This window comes from Peromyscus eremicus, chromosome 14, assembly GCF_949786415.1.
Source record: "Peromyscus eremicus chromosome 14, PerEre_H2_v1, whole genome shotgun sequence".
NCBI lineage: Eukaryota > Metazoa > Chordata > Mammalia > Rodentia > Cricetidae > Peromyscus > Peromyscus eremicus.
This window is the reverse complement of record NC_081430.1, coordinates 52,593,313-52,612,624: the sequence shown is the minus strand read 5'-3', so window position 1 is coordinate 52,612,624 and position 19,312 is coordinate 52,593,313. Positions and strand designations below refer to the sequence as shown.

At 47.3% G+C, this 19,312-nt stretch overlaps 1 long non-coding RNA gene and 1 other non-coding gene across 2 annotated transcripts in view; one reads left to right on the top strand and one right to left on the bottom strand.

Annotated features, from left to right (window-relative positions):
* Positions 1-1,381: 1,381 nt before the first annotated feature.
* On the top strand, positions 1,382-1,657 carry LOC131924793 (small Cajal body-specific RNA 13). The gene has a single exon (XR_009383054.1). It is a non-coding gene; the product is annotated as a small Cajal body-specific RNA 13 (non-coding RNA).
* Positions 1,658-13,327: 11,670 nt separating this feature from the next.
* The window catches only part of LOC131924512 (uncharacterized), a 6,666-nt gene continuing 681 nt past the window's right edge, over positions 13,328-19,312 (bottom strand). Inside the window, exons 2-3 of the long non-coding RNA XR_009382924.1 lie at positions 19,145-19,208; positions 13,328-13,624 (exon numbers count right to left, since the gene is read on the bottom strand). This is a non-coding gene — a long non-coding RNA (uncharacterized LOC131924512). The remainder of the gene's footprint in view (positions 13,625-19,144; positions 19,209-19,312) is intronic.

The following is a 19,312-nucleotide window of genomic DNA, read 5'->3' as shown; positions in this document are numbered from 1 at the left end:
CCCCATGATTGGACAATACTGGCTCAATTCCACCAATCATATCGCCCACACCGTGACGGTGGGCCGTCCCTGGAAGCCGCGTCCTACAGGCTTGCTAGTGAGAGTAGACGACCGCTTTGCGTGTTGATTGGACAAACTGAACGTCCATCAGGGTCACGCAGAAGGGCAATGAGAGGCGAGACGACAGGAAGACGACTTTCCTCTGAGGGCAATCGAAGCTGCCGGGATACTCCGGGATGACAGGATCGGCGCTGGGCGGGGCTTCTGCCGCCCGCGGCACGCCGGGAAGGAGTCTCTTCCCGACGCAGGTTCCGGTTCCGTTGGTGGCGGCTGATTGCTACGGTAACGCGGCGGGTAGTCTTGCTATAGCGAGAACCAGAGAAGTGGTGGGTGGGCCTCCGCGCCTCGGCAGCTGAGGTGAGCCGCGAACCGGGCGCGTCCAGCCCTGTCCGGGGCTGCAGCCTCGAACTCGGCCTCATGTCCAGTCCTACCTGGGGGGCTCCAGCCTGGGACCCGTCGTGCACGTGGACGGCCAAGCCGGGTCCTGCCTCGCGTGGGATTCCTTCTCTAGAATTTTTAGCATGAAATAGAATTATGTGTATGTATGATGTGCGTGCATGCACTTGCCACAGCGTGGGAGTGGAAGTCAGACGACAATTTTGTGTAGTCAGGTCCCTCTCCCGCCTTTTACAAGGGGTCCAGGGATAGAACTGGGCTTGCCGGGTAAGTGCTGTTACCTGCTGAGCCATCTCCCTGACCTCTAGAATGATGTTCTTATCTTAGGAACGTGTAAAGTGCCCTAGCTGTCGAACAGCTGGTTCTCTGGGCCCAAGGTGTCCTCATGACCCCTTGTACCAACCAGGGTTAGGAAGGTTTATTGAACGAACTAGGAAATTGATGGTTGCTCCTGTGGCCATTGTCTGCAAAGTGCCGACGCTCTGGCGGCTGAGAAAGGAGAGTTCCAAACCAGCCCAGGCCATAGAGCAAGACTTTTTTTTAAAAACGGGAACCAGAAAGTGTGAGGCTATAGCTCAGTAGTAGATCGCTTTCCTAGTGTTTGCGATATCCTGAGTTCCATTCCCAGCACATGCACACGAATAATAATAATAAAAGAGAGTGTTCTGTCGGTGACTTCCCGAGCAGATGATACTGGCCACTGGGTGGAGTTCTTGCACAAAATGTACAGGCACATCTGCTTACGTTACTGCAGAAGAATGAGAAGTATTTCTGAGAAGGCCCCAATTGTTTACTCAGCTCACCACCTTATATATCGCTTGACATGTACTTACCCCCCTAGAAGAGCTCGGGACATGGTCGGTGCTCTTATTTGGTAGCACACAGATCCTGATTCTGGCCGGCAGGACTCGGTGGCGTGCTACCTGATCTGTAGTCTTGGACCTGCACTGGGTTGATGGTACCCGAGAGCACACCAGACTTGCAGAAAAAGCATACTCCAGAGGAAGCTGAGGCATGCCTGCTCAAGAGCCAGCGGTTCCATGTGCAATGTTCCTCTGATAGGTCCTGGGTACTGTTGCCACGGTGATGATGGCTCTGCCGTGCCATTGTCGATCCACCAACAGTCAGAGAAGCTTTGCAGTCAAGATATTGTTTAGCAGACGGAGTGGTTTCTGTTGGACACTTAAGTACTGCTACACAACCTCAAGTTACTAAGAATGTTGCTGGAAGTGACCTGTTTTCGTCTGGGGAGTAAATGTAAAAGCAGAAAGTGCACACAAGTCATCAGTGGAGTCTACTAAATCATGGTTCAGCGGGAAACCTGAGCCAAGTAAACTGGGAAGACAGATGGGGACAGTGCTCTGCCTCTTCCTTGTCAGTCAGTGTTGTGGACACTTGCTCTTTTTTCTAATGACAAGCCTGAAGTTCAAATCTTTTTATTTTGCAGACCCTTTGATCCCAGACACCATACAAAGACATACACAAGAAATACTGGAATGAAGCAGCTGCTCTGAAAGTCAGTCTGTACCCTCAGCAGCAGCTGAGAGTCTGTTGAATTGCCTCCAGAAACGGCAAGCGTTTATTCATGCTAGCATTGCCATTTGTAATTTTACTTTAAAAAATGAAATAAATAAAGACTGGCAATTTGCTTGTGGGAAGCCACGTGTCTCGCCTACTCTGAACTGTCTGAGGGGCTTTTGTGCTTACTCGGTGAAAGGGGAGAATCTGCAGAGTGTTCTGAGCACCTGGTTGCAGAGCATTTGTAATGGCAAATAGCATGTTGCTAACTATTAGCTGTGACAAAAATCCCTGGCAAAAACAGCTGGGGGAATGAGGGCTTGTTTCATCTCAGTTTGAGGGTATAGACATCCGACAGGAAAAACATGGCAGCAGGAGCTTGAGAGGGCTGGTCACGTGACATCCATAGTCAGGAAACATGAATGCTGCTGCTCAGATCCAGGGCCCCATCCTGTAAGGTGGAGAGACCCAGAGTCAAGGTGGGTCTTCCTCCCTACCTTAGCCTTTCTGGAAACATCCTCGCAGACACCCCCAGAAGTGTTTTCATGATGATTGTAAATCCAGTCAAGCTGACGATAAAGATTGAACCATCACACTGTGCAGGAAGTTGTTTTTTCTTTAAGTTATTAGATATCTAATACAGCTATCATGCCATGTTAAAGTAAGCAAGTGGAAAGACGGCTGAGCCCAGTGAATGCTGAGCCCGTTTTTTTTTTGTTTGTTTGTTTGTTTGTTTTTCAAAAATACATCTCAGCTGGATGTAGTGGCGCCTGCCTTTGATCCCAGCACTTGTGAGATGTAGACACGTGGATCTCTGAATCAAGGCCAGCACACTCTGCATAGTGAGTTCCAGTCCAGCCAAGGCTACAGAATAAGACTGTCTTAAAGAGTGTGTATGTGTGTGTGATGTAACAGTTTGGTTTTTGCACTGTTGCTTTAGATAAAATGAAAGTGTGAAAAAATACACTTCTAAAGCAGTTGTCAGAATTATGCTCTTAACATTTTGTGTATGAGCTGTGGGTATGGATCCTTAGTGGGGAAGTGGGATGGAAGTTTACTTTGAAGAGCCCCAGGATTTGGGTAAAAAACATAATTAGACCCCAAAATACACCCTGGGAACACGTTGGCTCGGTCATCCTAACAGTCTTTCCTCCTTGCATACAGATGCGACTTTGCTATAGTTAGTAAAACCCTGCTTTGCACCCACCTCCCCAAAGCTCCGTGAAGCCAGTGAAAACTGATGAATCTTCCTGTATCTCAGCCCCAAACCAGCCACACGGGGATTCCGGAGCTGAGTGGGCACTGTTCCCTTCCCATCTTTCACACCTAGTGCCCCCATCCTGTGTCCTTTACAGTAACCAGCTGTTATGGGGGAAGCTGGGCTGGAGAGATGGCTCAGCAGTTAGAGCACTGACTGTTCCAGACGTTCTAGAGTTCTGTTCCCAGCACCCACCCACAATGTTCCTCACAACTGTCTATAAATATGATTCCAGGGACTCCGGCACCCTCTTCTGGTGTCTCTAGGCACTGCACACATGTGGTACACAGACATACAGGCAAAACACTCAGACACACTAAACAAAAACTTGGAAGGGGAGGGGGTCATAAGACCCGGTGACACAGGTGTGTCTGGCCCAGCTGGCTGCCCCGAGCTTTGAAGATGCTGCCCTAAGGGAAAAGTGGCTGCTTGGGTTACAGGGGTGGAGCCACCAAACATCCCTACACTAACGATGGCTCTTGGGACCCAGAAACCCACAAACTGAGCTGAACCCCGACCCATCCCTGTGAGACACTTCACTGTGTCATCCCATCACCTGAGAGCATCATTCTCCCCAAACCTCCCTTTAACCCTGATGTCCCGACAAAACCTAAAACAGTGTGTGGAAACCCAGGCAGGGCCTGCCCTGCCGGCCATTTTCTCATCCCCAAGGTAGCTAGAAATGCACTTTGGGTTTGGCTCCCTTTATCCTCAGCAAGGCAGCTGGTCTGTATTTTGGTTTAATTTTCATTACCTTCCTTGAGAGAGCCTTGCCGTCAGAGCCTAGTCTGGCCTGAAACCTGAGATCCCCCTGCCTCAGCCTCCTGAGCACTGGGATTACAGGTGTGTTCTTGCCATACCCTGTAGCAGCTGCTTTTATATAATGGGGTTGGCCCATTACCTCCATCAGAACAGGACTCTGCCTGGCACACAGGGTTTCCTTGCCTGTCTGTACTCAGGTTACGGTAGAAGTGGAGATGGATGGTGTGCTACAATTGTGTTAGGTCCCTCTAGAATAGACCATGGAGCTGGGCATTATGAAGGGCCTGAGTGCTGTCGTTGGGATTGGGAGTGTGGAAGTGTGGTCCTGGGTCCTAGTCCTATGCATACTGAGTACTTGAGTTTTCATCCTTGAATTTTCCTACGCTGTTTTCTCTCCTTGTGTTTTTGGAGAATGTAGCTGTGACAAACAGTGAAGGTTGTGTGTATTTCAAGCTTTGTCTGAGTGTTATGCAGTTTGTAAGGTGATCTGCTGTGCCCCTCAGCTCCTGAACAGTTGCCTCAGTGTGATTTTGTCCTGTATGTATATTGTGGGGTTTGTTCTTCAAACAGCTTTTGTATACCCAGATCTGGGTGAATCTTGCTAAGGCTAGGATACAGGTGTGGCAGTTTGCCCATCATCCAGCACCAGCACTCAGGACTGAAGCCAGAGGACTTTTTTTTTTTTTTTTTTTTTTTTGGTTTTTCGAGACAGGGTTTCTCTGTGTAGCTTTGCGCCTTTCCTGGATCTCGCTCTGTAGACCAGGCTGGCCTCGAACTCACAAAGATCTGCCTGTCTCTGCCTCCCGAGTGCTGGGATTAAAGGCATGTGCCACCACCGCCCGGCTAAAGCCAGAGGATTTGAAGTTGAAGCTGGCCCTTCAGAAAGAAAGGAGGGTGCAGGCAGTAGGATTTTGTTACTTTCATATTCCATTTTTTATCCCTGCTGAATTATAACACCAGAAAGTCCTGCAGAATACTAAGTGATCTCTGCTGACTTGCAAACTCGTGCATATGGTATTTATTTATGCATATTGTATAGATACAAGGGTTTCTACATAAGATTGCAATACTTACAGTTTATAACTTTGTGATGATAATTTTAAACCAAAGACTAGTGAAATCTTTTTGATTTTAGTTTTTTAGACAGGGTTTCTGTAGCCCAGGTTAGCTTTGAACTTGCAGTGACTTTGCTGTTTCTGCCTCCATCTGCCAGGAAGGTTATAGGTGTGTACCGTCATACCTCTAATGAAAAAAAAATCCAAACCATGGTTTTTCACCTCTAAAAGTGTGCTCCTGCCCCTTTGTCCTTAATGCTTCATCTTATACCAAGGATGGAACTCGTTGGCTAGTGCCTTTATTTTATGCATATATTTATTTATTGAGAGGGTTTCATACTGACCTTTAGCTCACACAGTCTTCCCGTCCCAGCCTCCTAAGTGCTGGAGTTACAGGTTGTGAACCGCAGCCAGACAATATGTCTTTAACGTTGTACTGTCGGACTTCGTTTTATTGAGAAACTTCCTGTATACTAAGTCTAAAAAGAAAACACAGGAAAGGTTTCCTGTAAAGTTGAATTAAGAGTTAAATGGTGGCCGGGCGGTGGTGGCGCACGCCTTTAATCCCAGCACTCGGGAGGCAGAGCCAGGTGGATCTCTGTGAGTTCAAGGCCAGCCTGGGCTACCAAGTGAGTTCCAGGAAAGGCGCAAAGCTACACAGAGAAACCCTGTCTCGAAAAACAAAAAAAACAACAACAACAACAACAAAAAAGAGTTAAATGGTGGGCTGGCAAGATGGCTCAGTGGGTAAAAGGGCCTGCGACCAAGCTTGATGACCTGAGTTCAATCACCAGGTCCCACATGGTAGAGGGAGTGAGCTGACTCCCCAGTTTTCTGCTTTTCCCCTGCGGCCTGTTTAATATGCAGTGCTGTTTGCTGTTTGCTTTGGTTTTTAACAGAAAATAGTTTCTGTCATGCAGACTACCTCCCAGGGACTTGTGAGGCGATACCAAGACCCCAACATGATAAGTAAGGAGCCAGTCAGTGTCACTAGGCCCAAGGCCCCTCAGATAATCCCGGCCACAAGAACACTTGGGAGCCTCTGGCCCCTGCTGAGTCACAGTTTCACTCGACACTTCCCAAACCTTTGAGGCTTGATCTTTTCATGCCTTCAGAACATTACTATCAGAGAGCCCACTGCACACAGGATTCCCCCAACCAAGAAAGAGAAGTCACCCCAGGGTTTGGTGGTCCCTGTTAGAAATGGGGAGAGACATAACTTTTCATTCTTCTTTTCAGAAGAAAATTGGGAAAAGGGTTTTTAAACCATTTGTTTTTCTGCCTTTTTAGCAGAAGAATGCCACTTGTTACTCTACATGTATTTTTGAAAGTATGGCCCAGTGAGAGATCAAATTCTGGGATGGAGGGATCGCTCAGCAGTTAAGAGCGCTGACTGCCCTTCCAAATGACCCAGGTTCAATGCCCAGCACCCACGTGGCAGTTCACACTGTGTGTAACTCCAGTTCCAGGGGATCTGGCATCCTCACACAGACATACATGCAGGCAAAACCCCAATGTGCACTAAAAAAAAAAAGATACCAAATTCCAGAGGGTTTTAATGAAAAGCTATTATTTTTGTTTGTTTTTTTATGTAAAAGAGGAAGCTTTTTTGCATAGGCCTCACTGGCAAATTGGGCAATTTTATTGTCTTGAGGTGAAGTTAACATTTGTTAACTTCATACATTTGTTAACTTCATACAGGCCTTCCCTGTATGGACTGAAACCTGGCCTGCCTATAACCTTTTTCATGCAGCCTTGGTTTTTCAAGTTAGTTCTACCCCAACACTCCCATCGACCCATGCATCTGCCCTCACATTATCACAGCTGCAGCCCTGAGATAATTCATACGTGTGCTAGGCCATCTGGGGAAGCCAATAAGATCCTGTGGCCATCCAGTGCTCCACCACATCCTGCCTTGGAACTGACCTGATCCTCCTGCCTCAATGCTGGCATTATATGTATGCAGTACTACTCATGGCTCTTATAAGATTCTTCTCAAGAAATTGTTGCTTGTGGGGAAAACGAAAAATCTTTCAGAGTCTCGTTTTGTTTTGTTTTGTTTTGTTTTGTTTTGTTTTGTTTTGTTTTGTTTGGGAGGCAGAGCGGGGGAACTGGGCATTTTAGTGAGTCTCTATCTTACCCTGAAGGGCCAGCAGGGGGCACTAGTCTGTCATCCTTGCAGAAGCTGGAACCGCGCTGATAATGGAGTCAGGGACTCAGTGAAGTGGCCCAGATCTGCGCTTCTCCCCAGTGCAAGTCCTTACCCTATGGGGTGGCTAACTCACATGCTTTCTATTAGTGTTGCAAAGTGGCCCGTGTAACAGCTGACTGACAGGTCAATGGGGGGTTTGAAAAACTGGCAGATATTCTGGGATTTTTAAAGGCTCAGTTGGGACAGTGCTTATTTAGCATGCAAGAAGTTCTGAGTTTAGCCCCCAACACTGATGAAATGAGGTGTGATGGTGCATGTCTATAATCCCAGCCATCAGCTGGCAGAGGCAGAAAGACCAGAAATTCAAGGTCATCTTGGTTATTTAATGAATTCCAGCCAGGCTGAAATACGTGAGACCCATTTCTACTTCACTCAGCCAAACCAAAACAAAAAGGAACATTCTGGAAGCATTAGGCATAAGCAAGAAGAATCATGAGTAACTGGCCTGCCTAGGCTGACTAGAGACCCTGTTTCAAAAAACCATGAATGAGCAAACAAACTCCAAGGGCATGGATGCGTTCTCCCTCCACGATGCCAGAGGACCAGTTTCTAGGACAGCCCTCCTACCAGTCCGTGGTCAGCCAGCACCTTGGGACACTGTCCATCAGGTGTGGGGCGGGGGGATTGAGTGATATGGGCATGGAGTCCTTTTCCTGACGAACCACATACTGGGTTTGTTGAGACAACAGTAGTCTGGAAGGAAACTGCCCACCACGTAGAGCGCTGTTGGCCTGTGCAATCCAGGGTGCACAGTGGCAGGAACCAAAGAACATGAGCGTGACACTCGATGGCTGCTTGGCCCCGCTTCACAGATGTGTGTGTTCTCGTTCTATTATTTATTCACTGTGCCTTACTCACTAGCAGAGAGCTCCCAGACAGGATTTGTTGTGTCCCCTGGTGCCTTCACATTAACACTAGCCCTTAAGGTCTGCTCAGTACATAATTCTAACATAAAGAACACAAAACACAATCAACAATTCAGGACAGTATCTTAGCAAGTCCCAAAGTATGAAACTCATATAGTAGCCCCTTTCCCAAGATTCCCAGCAGATGCCTGAGACCACAAATAGCTTTGGACCCTATAAATATTGTGTTTTTACATAAACATTTACCTATGATAAAATCAACTTATAAATTAACCAAAGTAAGAAAGAACAATGGCTACAATAACAGTAACAGGACAGTTGTAGCAGTGCTATAATAAAAGTTCTGTGACCTTGGTCAACTTACTTCTGCCTTCTCCCAGAAAGGAAGAACTCCATAGCTTCTCTTTGGCGTATCCAAGTCGCCAACATCCCCTGCACGCTGAGGCCACAAGTACAATAGGCAGACGTGAACACAAGTATTGAAATACACAACAGGAGACCTGATGACCAACACAGCCAAATGGCTCCCAGGTAGGTAGCGTATACAATGTGGATACACTGAATAAGGATGGTTGACTTTCCCAGCAGGACAGAGTGGGATGATGAGTAGCAACATGCTGCTGAGGATGAACTCAATTTAAAACTCAGGAATGGACTTTTGAAGTTTTCTATTTAATAAATTTGGAACTTGATTGATAGTGGGTAACTGAGACTGTGGGAAACAACACTGCTTCTAAGTGAAGGCTGTGATACTGATCATAGATGTCGTAGAGAAAAATAGTATTTGTGTTTGGGGTAAAGCACTTACTTTGTGTGCACAAGACCCTCACTTCAGTTCCTAGCACCCTAGCTCCTGCTGTCATGCTACATAGGGTCTTAGGAGGAAACCTACATTCTCAAGCCCCAAACACCTCACAGTCTTGTACTGAGACATGCAAGAATGTCACTAAGAATTGAAAAGGAGGAACGAGAGGACAGTGATGGAAAATGTCCACGCCACAGAGAGGCCTGGTAAGAGCCCAGGCTTCCTGCTTTGGGCAGTGAGGCAAGTGTGGGCTGGGGGTGATTCCTGACCACAGGTGCCAGTTGCTCTTTCAGGAGCTTGAGAAAGAGTTGGGGGGAAAATTGCTACCTGTTCTTTAGCTGTGAGTGGGCCCTGTGTGTGACCCTGTGTTCTAGGCCATCTGGAGAGCTTGTGAAGTAATCAGAGGTCTCAGGATATATCACGTATCAGCATATATCACATATATCAATGACAAGCAAGAATTTGCATGAGATCAAAGAAGTTGCCTTCACTGCGGAAGCTGGTGGCTGACCCTTTTGCATGGTGCTTGCAAAACCTTTGCTGTCCAGGGCCACTGGGATGGGAGGACCTTCTGTTTGCATCTCCATTGGCTTTCTACAGGGCTTGTTTCTGTCTGCTGACCGTGACTTTTCACCAAATCAGGAAGCACTTGCTGTTTCTCCCTGTGTACCCACTCCACCGTCAAAGAGGAAATTTAGAATCAAAGATCTTAAGTCTTGGGCAGTTGAAGTTGCAAGGGCTTGCAGCAATCACTTGGAAAGCATGTCCTCTCTCTGGGTCAGGTGTCAATCAGCAGCAGCAAGATTAGAAGGGTTCCCGGAACTAGGCTGTTACAGAGACACTTGGTCTTCTCTATGCAGGAAGGGTCCCGGAACATCAAGAATCATGGTCAAGGCCGGGCGGTGGTGGTGCACGCCTTTAATCCCAGCACTTGGGAGGCAGAGCCAGGTGGATCGCTGTGAGTTCGAGGCCAGCCTGGGCTACCAAGTGAGTTCCAGGAAAGGCGCAAAGCTACACAGAGAAACCCTGTCTCGAAAAACCAAAAAAAAAAAAAAAAAAAAAAAATAAGAATCATGGTCAAGATGAGGTTGGAGAGATGGCCCAGTGGGTAGACTGCTATCCATGCAAGCGTGAGGACCTGAGTTCAATACTCAGCATGCACATAAAATGCTGGGCATAGCAACGTGATCCAGGACCCTAGTGCTGGGAGACCACAGACTGAAGGTTCCCTAGAGCTTGCCGGCCAGCAGACTAGCCAACCGATGAGCTCCAGATCCAGTGAGAGACCCTGCCTCAAAAGGGAAGATGGGGAGCAATTGAGGAAGACATCCAGTGTCAACCTTTGGCCTCCACATGCATGTGCATATACACACATGTGAATATACCACACATGTACACACAGAGAGAGAGAGAGAGAGAGAGAGAGAGAGAGAGAGAGAGAGAGTCATAAAAAACAATAGGTTTTCCTTTTTAAGCTCTGTTTTAATTCTTCAACAGTTTTACCCATAATGTATTTGGGCCATTGTTGAGTGAACGCTTCCAGGAGATGTGGACAAATGTCTGTTCACCCCATAGGGCACCAGGAAGGGGTCAAAGCGTGATTCCACGGAGGAATACTTTGGAGGAACCAATGAGTTTTCTGGGCTTACTTAACAAGCGTGGCTGAGGGATTCTTCATAGGACTGGGTGACCCCAAACGACCCCAGCATCATAAAGTCTCACCCCAGCGAGGATGACAACTTCCCCGTAGCTGCGTACATGGAGTCTCCCCGCCCCTTCAATTAACCTTCCACACTGGATGTACTCCTTCGACTCCTTAAATACAACTGGCAGGGAGTATAGGAAGGAGTGGCTGGAAACTCTTCCCAGCCCCTCCTCCTTCCAGCAGGGAACAGCAACAGCCCCCCCTCCCCCCCTCCCCCTCCCCCCTCCCCCCTCCCCCACACATCTCCAAGAGACTCTTGCAGCCGTCACAGCTACTCGGATGAAGATGGTAAGGGCTGTTGTGCCGGGAGGACAGCGTCTTACAGCGTCTTACAAGTCACTTTCAGCCCTCACATGGACCTATCTGACACTTGTAAGCCTTGCCACTGGATCTGAGGTAGCGCAGGCGCCAAATACAGTCCTTCCCCAAAAGACAGAGTACCTGTTTGTTTATGGATGCATCGAAGTGGCACAAATGTCTGCCTGAGCTCTGCTGCCCTGGCTTGGATGCCAAGGCCACGCCTCTGGAAGTCAGCCAGGGCTGGGCTCTGGGGCCTCCCTGGGCTTCCTGGGCACCCCGACTATCGACTATCGCACAGCTTCTAACATGGTCACTGGTTCAAAAAACAGAGAGAACACTCCAGCGACTTTGAAAACTGTGTCCCCAGGGAGCAAGCACCAAAACCCTCCTTTTCCCACCCAGTAGAGCCATTTCCTCGCAGGCAGCCTCTCCTGAGTTGGTTTCTGTGTCAAGGTTCTGAGCCAGGATTCGGTTTATTATTGCAGGACACATCCGGGCAGATCTTCAAATTCATGGCACGTTTTTTACCATCATGTACTGCATGATCCTCCTGACAGCTGTCACTGGGAAGACAGCAAGAATTGGTGACCCCTTTCATGGGTGTGGGGGGCCTGGGAGATAAGACATCTGGCTCTGCTCAGCCTGCTGGGGGTGTCAGGCCCAGAGAGGAACCCAGTCAGGAGACTTTGATCCTGGGAGGTTTTTGCTCTGCCAATCACCCCAGGGCTGGAAACATTGATATTATGAAGGCTGCATGTGGATTTCAAAAGAAAAAGCAACAAGCCGACAGGCCAGGTTGGCAGTATGCTGCTGTTTAAAGATGAATGACGAGGATCGGAGGGTGGGCGACCTTCAGTGCAGTGAACGCATATTGCGTGTTTAGTCACCAAGGAGAAAGCAGGGCAGGGACGTGACTTTCCTGGTACGCAGCAATTCCGAGAAAACAAAACCACATTCATTACGTGCGGCGGGCTCAGAGGCCCAGCGTGCTCGGTGCCATCAGCCCGAAGCTTTGTTTTCCTGCTGCACAGGCAGATAATTCAACACGACCTGAGGATCTGTGCTTGCACATGCGCAGATGAGGTAGTGCGCCTGGCGGGCGCTCCCAGGCAGCAGATCCATCAAGTGACTTCTCTTGTGTTACCAAAGCTAACGCTGTTTCTTCGCAGCGGATTTTATCTTACTGATAACCTTGACCCAGAACAAACTTTAACATTTTGGACTAAACAGAGTGCGGTGCGGAATATAACTTAAGAAACAGATTGGAATTTACTCATGACCCAGAAGATGGTCTTCTGCTCTGGCTACCACACAGATTTTGAGTGACCAGGAGGTTGGTGAGATGGCTCAGCCGGCAAAGGTGCTTGCCACACAAGCCTGGTGACCTGAGTTCAGTCCCTAGAACCCACGTAAAGGTAGAAGGAGGTTACAGCTGAACCCATAAAGTTCCTCTGTCACTCCTGCACGACCCTGCCCTGTATACACAGCATGCCCAGAGACCCTAATTTAAAAACAAACAAAAATCAACTTTAGGGCTGGAGAGATGTCTCTACAGTTAACACTTGTTGCTCTTGCAGAAGACCTGGGTTTGTTTCTCAGCATTCACATGGCAGCTTACAACCCTCTGTTATAGTTTCAAAGGATCCAACACCCTCTCTTGACCTCTGTGAGCACCAGGCTCACAAGTGATGCAGACATGCATGTAGACAGAACACGTTAAAAAAATTATTTTCTTAAAGAATTAGAGTGAGGGGCTGGAGAGATGGCTCAGAGGTTAAGAGCACTGGCTGCTCTTCCAGAGGTCCTGAGTTCAATTCCCAGCAACCACATGGTGGCTCACAACCATCTGTAATGAGATCTGGTGCCCTCTTCTGGTGTGCAGGTGTACATTCGGGCAGGACACTGTATACATAATAAAATTTTTAAAAATAATAAAGAATTAGAGTGATTAAGAGTATGGATTGTGAGGGGCTGGGGAGATGGCTCCTGGGGTAAAGTGCTTGCTGCACAAGCGTGAGGAACTGAGTTCAAATCCCCAGCAACTGTGTAAAAATGCCAGTCATGACTGTGCACTTGTACCCCTGCCAGGAAGCAGAGACAGGCAGATTTGGAGGCTTGCTGGCCAGTTACTCTAGCAGAAATGGAAAGTTCCAGAACCAGTGAATAGACTTTGTTGCAAGGAAATAAAATAAGGTGAGAAAATGATTAAGAAAGAATGACATCCCAACACTGACCGCCAGCTTACACACACACACACACACACACACACACACACACACACACACACACACACATGGTGTAGGGGCACTGGGGTAGAATTGCCTGCAATTGTATTTCTGATGAGGCACTTGATAGCTGGGTGATGATGGGCAAGGGGTCATTTTATCCCTCATTTGTAAAGTGAGATGTCAATCAAGGCTACCAAGAAGAAGAGAGATACAGGCAAAGGATCGGAGTATTGCTTACTTCTTGGTAAGCCCTTAATAAATACAAAATACCTTTAGTAGCCTCCATCGTCCAAGATTAACGCAGAAGCTTCAATCTCCAGAGGGCCTTGCCTCAGACACTCAGGTCTTCTCCTGCTTCTTCTATCTCTAGGTTCTTCCAGGAGCCCGTGATATAGCACCGCCTGGCATTTGCTGCGAGTCACTGTCCCATGTGCCCTAGTGTTGCTACCCCCACACACTCTGCAGGAACATGTAATTTGCTCTTATTGGATTTCCACAACTCAGAGCTTGGCCCAGACATCCCCCTCTCCCTCCGCCTACCGAGTTCGTGCACTGGAGGAATAAATAATTAGGAAGAACAGAGTGGGTGGGGTTGCCTATGGGGACTATACTAAACAACCGAAGATGTGAAGGCGCATGTGCAGAGTACTCAAGGCAGCTTCACAAGAGAGCACTGAGCCAGAAGCAACCAATGTTCTTCCACAGGGAGATGATTAAACCAGCATACCATGGGCCAGGACTCAGCAAGAGGGATATTTACTCTGCTTAAACCAAAGAGTGGAAAAAGCCAACCCTAAAAGGTTACATTCTGTATGTATCTGAGACATAGTTTCATTATGTAGCTCAGGCTGGCCTTGAGCTCCAAACCCTCGCTTGCCTCATCCTCTGGGATGCTGAGGTTGCAGGCTCACACCCCTGTGAGGATCCGAGGTATAGAAAACTATCTTAAAGTGACCATCAAACAAACAGGCTACAGAAATAAGAGGGTTGATGGTTCTGGCATTTAAAAGGAGCAGATCGGACAGCAGTCCCGGCAGCTTGCGGGACTGAATGCTTTGTCTTGATGGTTCCTGTGTCGGGGCCCTCCCTGAGACACTCTCTCATTGTTCTGCAAGATGCTGGCAGCAGCTGTGAAAATTCGTGTAACTACTTGTAAATGCACAATTATCTCAAAGTAAAGCATGTAGTTAAACACCTTTAAGGTAAGCCCATGGAAACAGAGAGCATAGCTCTGGCTGCCCTCCAGGAGATGCACAGGAAGCCTTTTCCAGAAGGCCTTCAGTTTTCAGAATTAAAGTTTATCAACCACATGCTAGCATTTTTTATTTACTTGGAGTTTAGCAGTAACAGTGTCTAGTCACAGAGAATTGTGTTTTCATCTCAGTGGTTCTCAACCTTCCTAATGCATCCCTTTAATACAGTTCCTCATGTGGTGGTGACCCCCCTCCCCAACCATAAAATTATTCCTTTGCTACTTCATAACTGTGATTTTGCTACTGTTATGAATCATAAGGTGGATATTTGAAATGTGATCCATGGGCCGGGCGGTGGTGGCACACGCCTTTAATCCCAGCACTCGGGAGGCAGAGCCAGGCGGATCTCTGTGAGTTCGAGGCCAGCCTGGGCTACCAAGTGAGTTCCAGGAAAGGCGCAAAGCTACACAGAGAAACCCTGTCTTGAAAAACCAAAAAAAAAAAAAAAAAAAAAAAAAAATGTGACCCACATGTTGAGAACCGCTGGTCTAACAGGATCAAGATCCTCACCTTTTAAAATTGAATTTTATATGTACAGATGTTCCCTATGTGTGTATGTCTGTATACCCTGTGCATGCCTGGTGCCCAGGGAGGCCAAAGAGGACATCAGATCCCCCAGAATTAGCATTAAATGTGGTTATGAGCCATGATGTGGGTGGTAAGAATAGAACCCAGACACTCTGGAAACCAGCCAGTGCTCTTTGTGTAGCTTTGGCTGTGGTGATGTTTTGTGTATGCTCTAACAAATAAAGCTTGCCTGAAGATCAGAGGCCAGGCAGTGGTGGCACACACCTTTAATCCCAGCACTCGGAATTTCACGCCTTTGCTCCCAGTACTTGGGAGGCACACACGCCTTTAATCCCAGCACTAGGGAGGTTGAGACAGGAAGTGATATGGCAGGGCGGAGAAAAGGAATAGAAGGTGGGAAGAGAAGGGAGCTCAGTCTCTTTCAGGCTGAGGATTGGGTAAAGGTATGAACTATCTAGTGGCTGGCTGCTCTGCCTCTCTGATCTTTCAGCATTTACCCTGATATCTGGCTCCAGGTTTTTATTAAGACCAATTAGAATTCGTGCTACATTTGGATATCCTGGATCTCGCTCTGTAGACCAGGCTGGCCTCGAACTCACAGAGATCTGCCTGCCACTGCCTCCTGAGTGCTGAGATTAAAGTCGCGCACCACCACCCTCAGGCTGTAGCCAGTGCTCTTAATTACTGAGCCATCTCTCCAGCCCCAAGATTCTCACAACTATTAAATTGATTTTTTAAATAATTCATTTTTACTTTACGTGAATTGGTGTTTTTCCTGCATTTATGGCTGTGTGAAGGTGTCAGATCCCCTGGAACTGGAGTTACAGACAGTAGTGACCTGCCATGCGGGTGTTGGGAATTGAACCCAGGTCCCCTGGAAGAACAGCCAGTGCTCTTAACAGATGAGCCAGCTCTCCAGCCCCTCTCATAATTATTTAAGTTGTAGAAATAAGCTAGAGATGGTCTTTTCCACTTTCCTTATGTCACAGACTGGAAAACTCTGTGTTGGGATAATCTTTTTGTGCATTGTGTGAAGATGTGTTTTTGTCCTTCCTCACCTGCCTAAAGCACCTTCTGATTGGTTTCATAAAGAGATGAATGGCCAATAGCTAGGCAGGAGAGAATAGGTGGGACTTCTGGGAGAGATAGGAACTCTGGGAAAGAATAGGAGGGGCAGGAGATTCTCCAGCAGAGGAAGCTGGGCATATGGAATTTAGGAGAGGTAATGAGCCACATAGCAGAACATAGATTAATGTAAATGGGTTAATTTAAGTTTTAAGAGCCAGTTGGGAATAAGCCTAAGCTAAGGCCAAACTTTCATAATTAATTAAAAAGTCTCTGTGTCATTATTCAAGAGCTATTGATATAAAGAGAGACCAGATATAACGAAGTGACCAGCAAGAGAGTGGAGGCAGGAGTTGGGGGGGAGGGTGAATCAGAACAAAGCATTATATATACATATATATGTATATGTTAGTGTATAAAATATAGTGTACTTATTATATATGTAATATATGCATATGTAATATATAAATATATAGAGAGAAGTGTTACAATGAAACCCATTCTTTGTATAATAACTAAACATTTTATTTTATTTTGAGACGGGCGGGCTTCAAGCTCACCATGTAGCCGAGGATGATCTTGAATTTCTCATTCTCCTGCTTCTAAATTCCAAGTACTGGAACATAGGCATGTGCCACTATGTCTGTTTTATCCAGCACTGGGCATCTAACCCAGGGCATCACAGATGCTAGACAAGTGCTTTGCCAACTCAGCTACACCCTAAAAAGTTAATTCAAAACAAAGCTGTCCTAGTTTGCTTCTGTTGCTGTGATAAACACCAGGACCAAAAGCAACTTGGGGAGCAAAGAGTTTATTTGGCTGATACTTCCAGATCAGGTTCTGTCACTGAAAGATCTCAGGACAGGAACTCAAGAAGGAGTAGAGGCAGGGACCACAGAAGCATGGACCACGGAGGCAGGCACCATGGAGGAGCACTGCTTACTACCTTGTTCTCACTGGCTCCTGCTCAGCCAGCTTTCATAACACAACCCAGGACCACCTGCCCGGGAATGGCACCTCCCACAGGGCTGCCATCAAGAAGAGGACCACAGACCAATCTGATGGAGGCAATCTCTTAATTGAGACTCCCTTAGATTATTCTGGGGTGTGTCAAGTTGATGGCCAAAGGTAACTAGGAGGAAAAGATATATATATCTTTTGAAATTGCCAAGAATAGCGGTAATCCCACCACTTGGGAGACTGAAGCAGGTGGATTGCCACAAATTCCAGACTAGCTTGGGCTGCATAGGAGGTACCAAGATAGCCAGGGCTACATAGTAACAACCAACCATCTAACTGACCAACCAGACAAACAAACGTAGGAATATTTTTAAAAGACCAAAAGTCCAAAGTGATGTGGCTAGATCCCAGTCACTCTAGAATCCAGCCTCGCAAAGCCCCATACTGTAGTCTCACTTTTTAAAATCAAGGCAAGGGCTGGGGACATGGTTCAGTTAGCAGAGTGCTTGCATAGCACTCGGAGGCCCTAGGCTTGATCCCCAGCACCGCAGAACAGACACAAAACCATAGACTAAAGAACAAACCAAACCAAAAACCGCACAAAAGAAAAGCAGGGCAAGTGAGTGTGCCTAGAAAAACACTGCTACTCTAGTCTCATGGAGTTCTGGGCTCAGAGGTAGCTGAGAGGCAGATGCCCACAGGGAAGCCAATTTTACCCAAAGAATTGAACCTACCAGGGCAGTGGGCTCCATCAGGACCCCAGTGGGGGCAGAATAAAGTAAGATTTGGAAAACTGAAAGACAGAAACAAAGCTTTTTATTTATTTAATCGCTGCTGGGCAGTGGTGGCACACACCTTTGATCCTAGCACTCTGGAGGCAGAGGCAGGCAGATGTGAGTTTGAGGTCAGCCTGGTCTACATAGTGATTTCTAAGACAACCAGGGCTACAGACAGAGAAACCCTGTCTTGAAAAACAAAACACAAAAACAAACAAACGAAACAACACCCCAAAATTGCTAAGTAGAGTAGGGATGAGAATCAGCTCTTCCATGCCAAGAGAAGGACTTTGCTGCCAGTGTACCCCAGAAATGGACACCCAAATGAGAGCTTTTCATCTGTGCCTAGCCAGCAGCCATTGCATAATCCATCACTGAGAGAAAAGCCAGACGAGAGACAAGAGATAGGACATACACGGACATGCTTGGGACTTCTGGACAGGGCACCTCTTTCCTCCTCCCCTCTTGCCTCTGTTTACCCATTCATCCAAAGGGGCTGTGTAAACTAGCAAAGCCATCCCTGCTTTCCACTTTAATCTCTCTGTGGAGGCTGAGCACATAAATAGGAAATCACACCTACAGAACGTAGGAGTGGCCAAGGAGGCTGGCCGAGCAGCTGCCAGTGTGTAGCGGACCCGAGAACTCCCTGGGTTCATGAGGTGGGTTCCAGCTTCCCCAAGAGTGTTGGTGGAGACACGCCACAGAGGAAGGGGTGGGAACGGTGGGAACTTCACTTTTTGGGAGACATTTTTGCCTTGCACAAACAGCCCCACAGCGAGTGAGTCAGAATTTCCGAAAGGCATAATTTTAGTACCCTTCTTGTGGTTGCCTCTCCAGGCTGCCTCTGAAAGGGAGGCTTCGGGCGGGGTTTCCTGTGCTCAATTCCAGAGATGACAGAGGGGCTCTCCCCCAGCGGTTTGCCAGAATTTTCTTTCCAGATATCTTTTTTTTAAACTTTGTAGCAGTAGTTAACGGCTTCCCAGCTGCGAATTCTCTCCACACTTGCATAGCGTCCTCAGGGTGTCTTCCATCTATTTGGGCTGCTTCAGAGTGGGAAAGGATTGCTGAAGAAAACAAGACCCTAGACTAGTGAGATGGCTGGGTGGTAAAGGTGGAGAAGGCGCTTCCTGCAAAGTGTGAGTTCGATCCCTGAGACCGGCATGGTAAATAAAGCAAATGTACCAATTTCCACAAGTTTTCCTCTGACCTCCATGTGCTCACTGTGGCACTGGACCCTTCCTTCGGTTAAATAAAGAAATATAATTTAAAAACTATTTTGATTTTATTTTTACTGGAGCTGGGGATGGAACCCAGGACCTTACGCATGCTAGGCAATGTTCGACCACTGAGCTAAGTTCCCAACCCCAAAAATATTTTTTAAAAATAAGCAACAATACCAATGCATAGTGGAGTCTTGGTTTTGATGGATGTACACAGCAGCCTCGCGAAAAGCACTAAGTCCTGTAAAGACAAAGATAACACCAGCAGCCAACCTATCAGTGTATATGCAATGGTTTGTGTGTGCTTGTGGTGTGTGTGTGCGTGTGTGTTTGCATGTAGAGGCC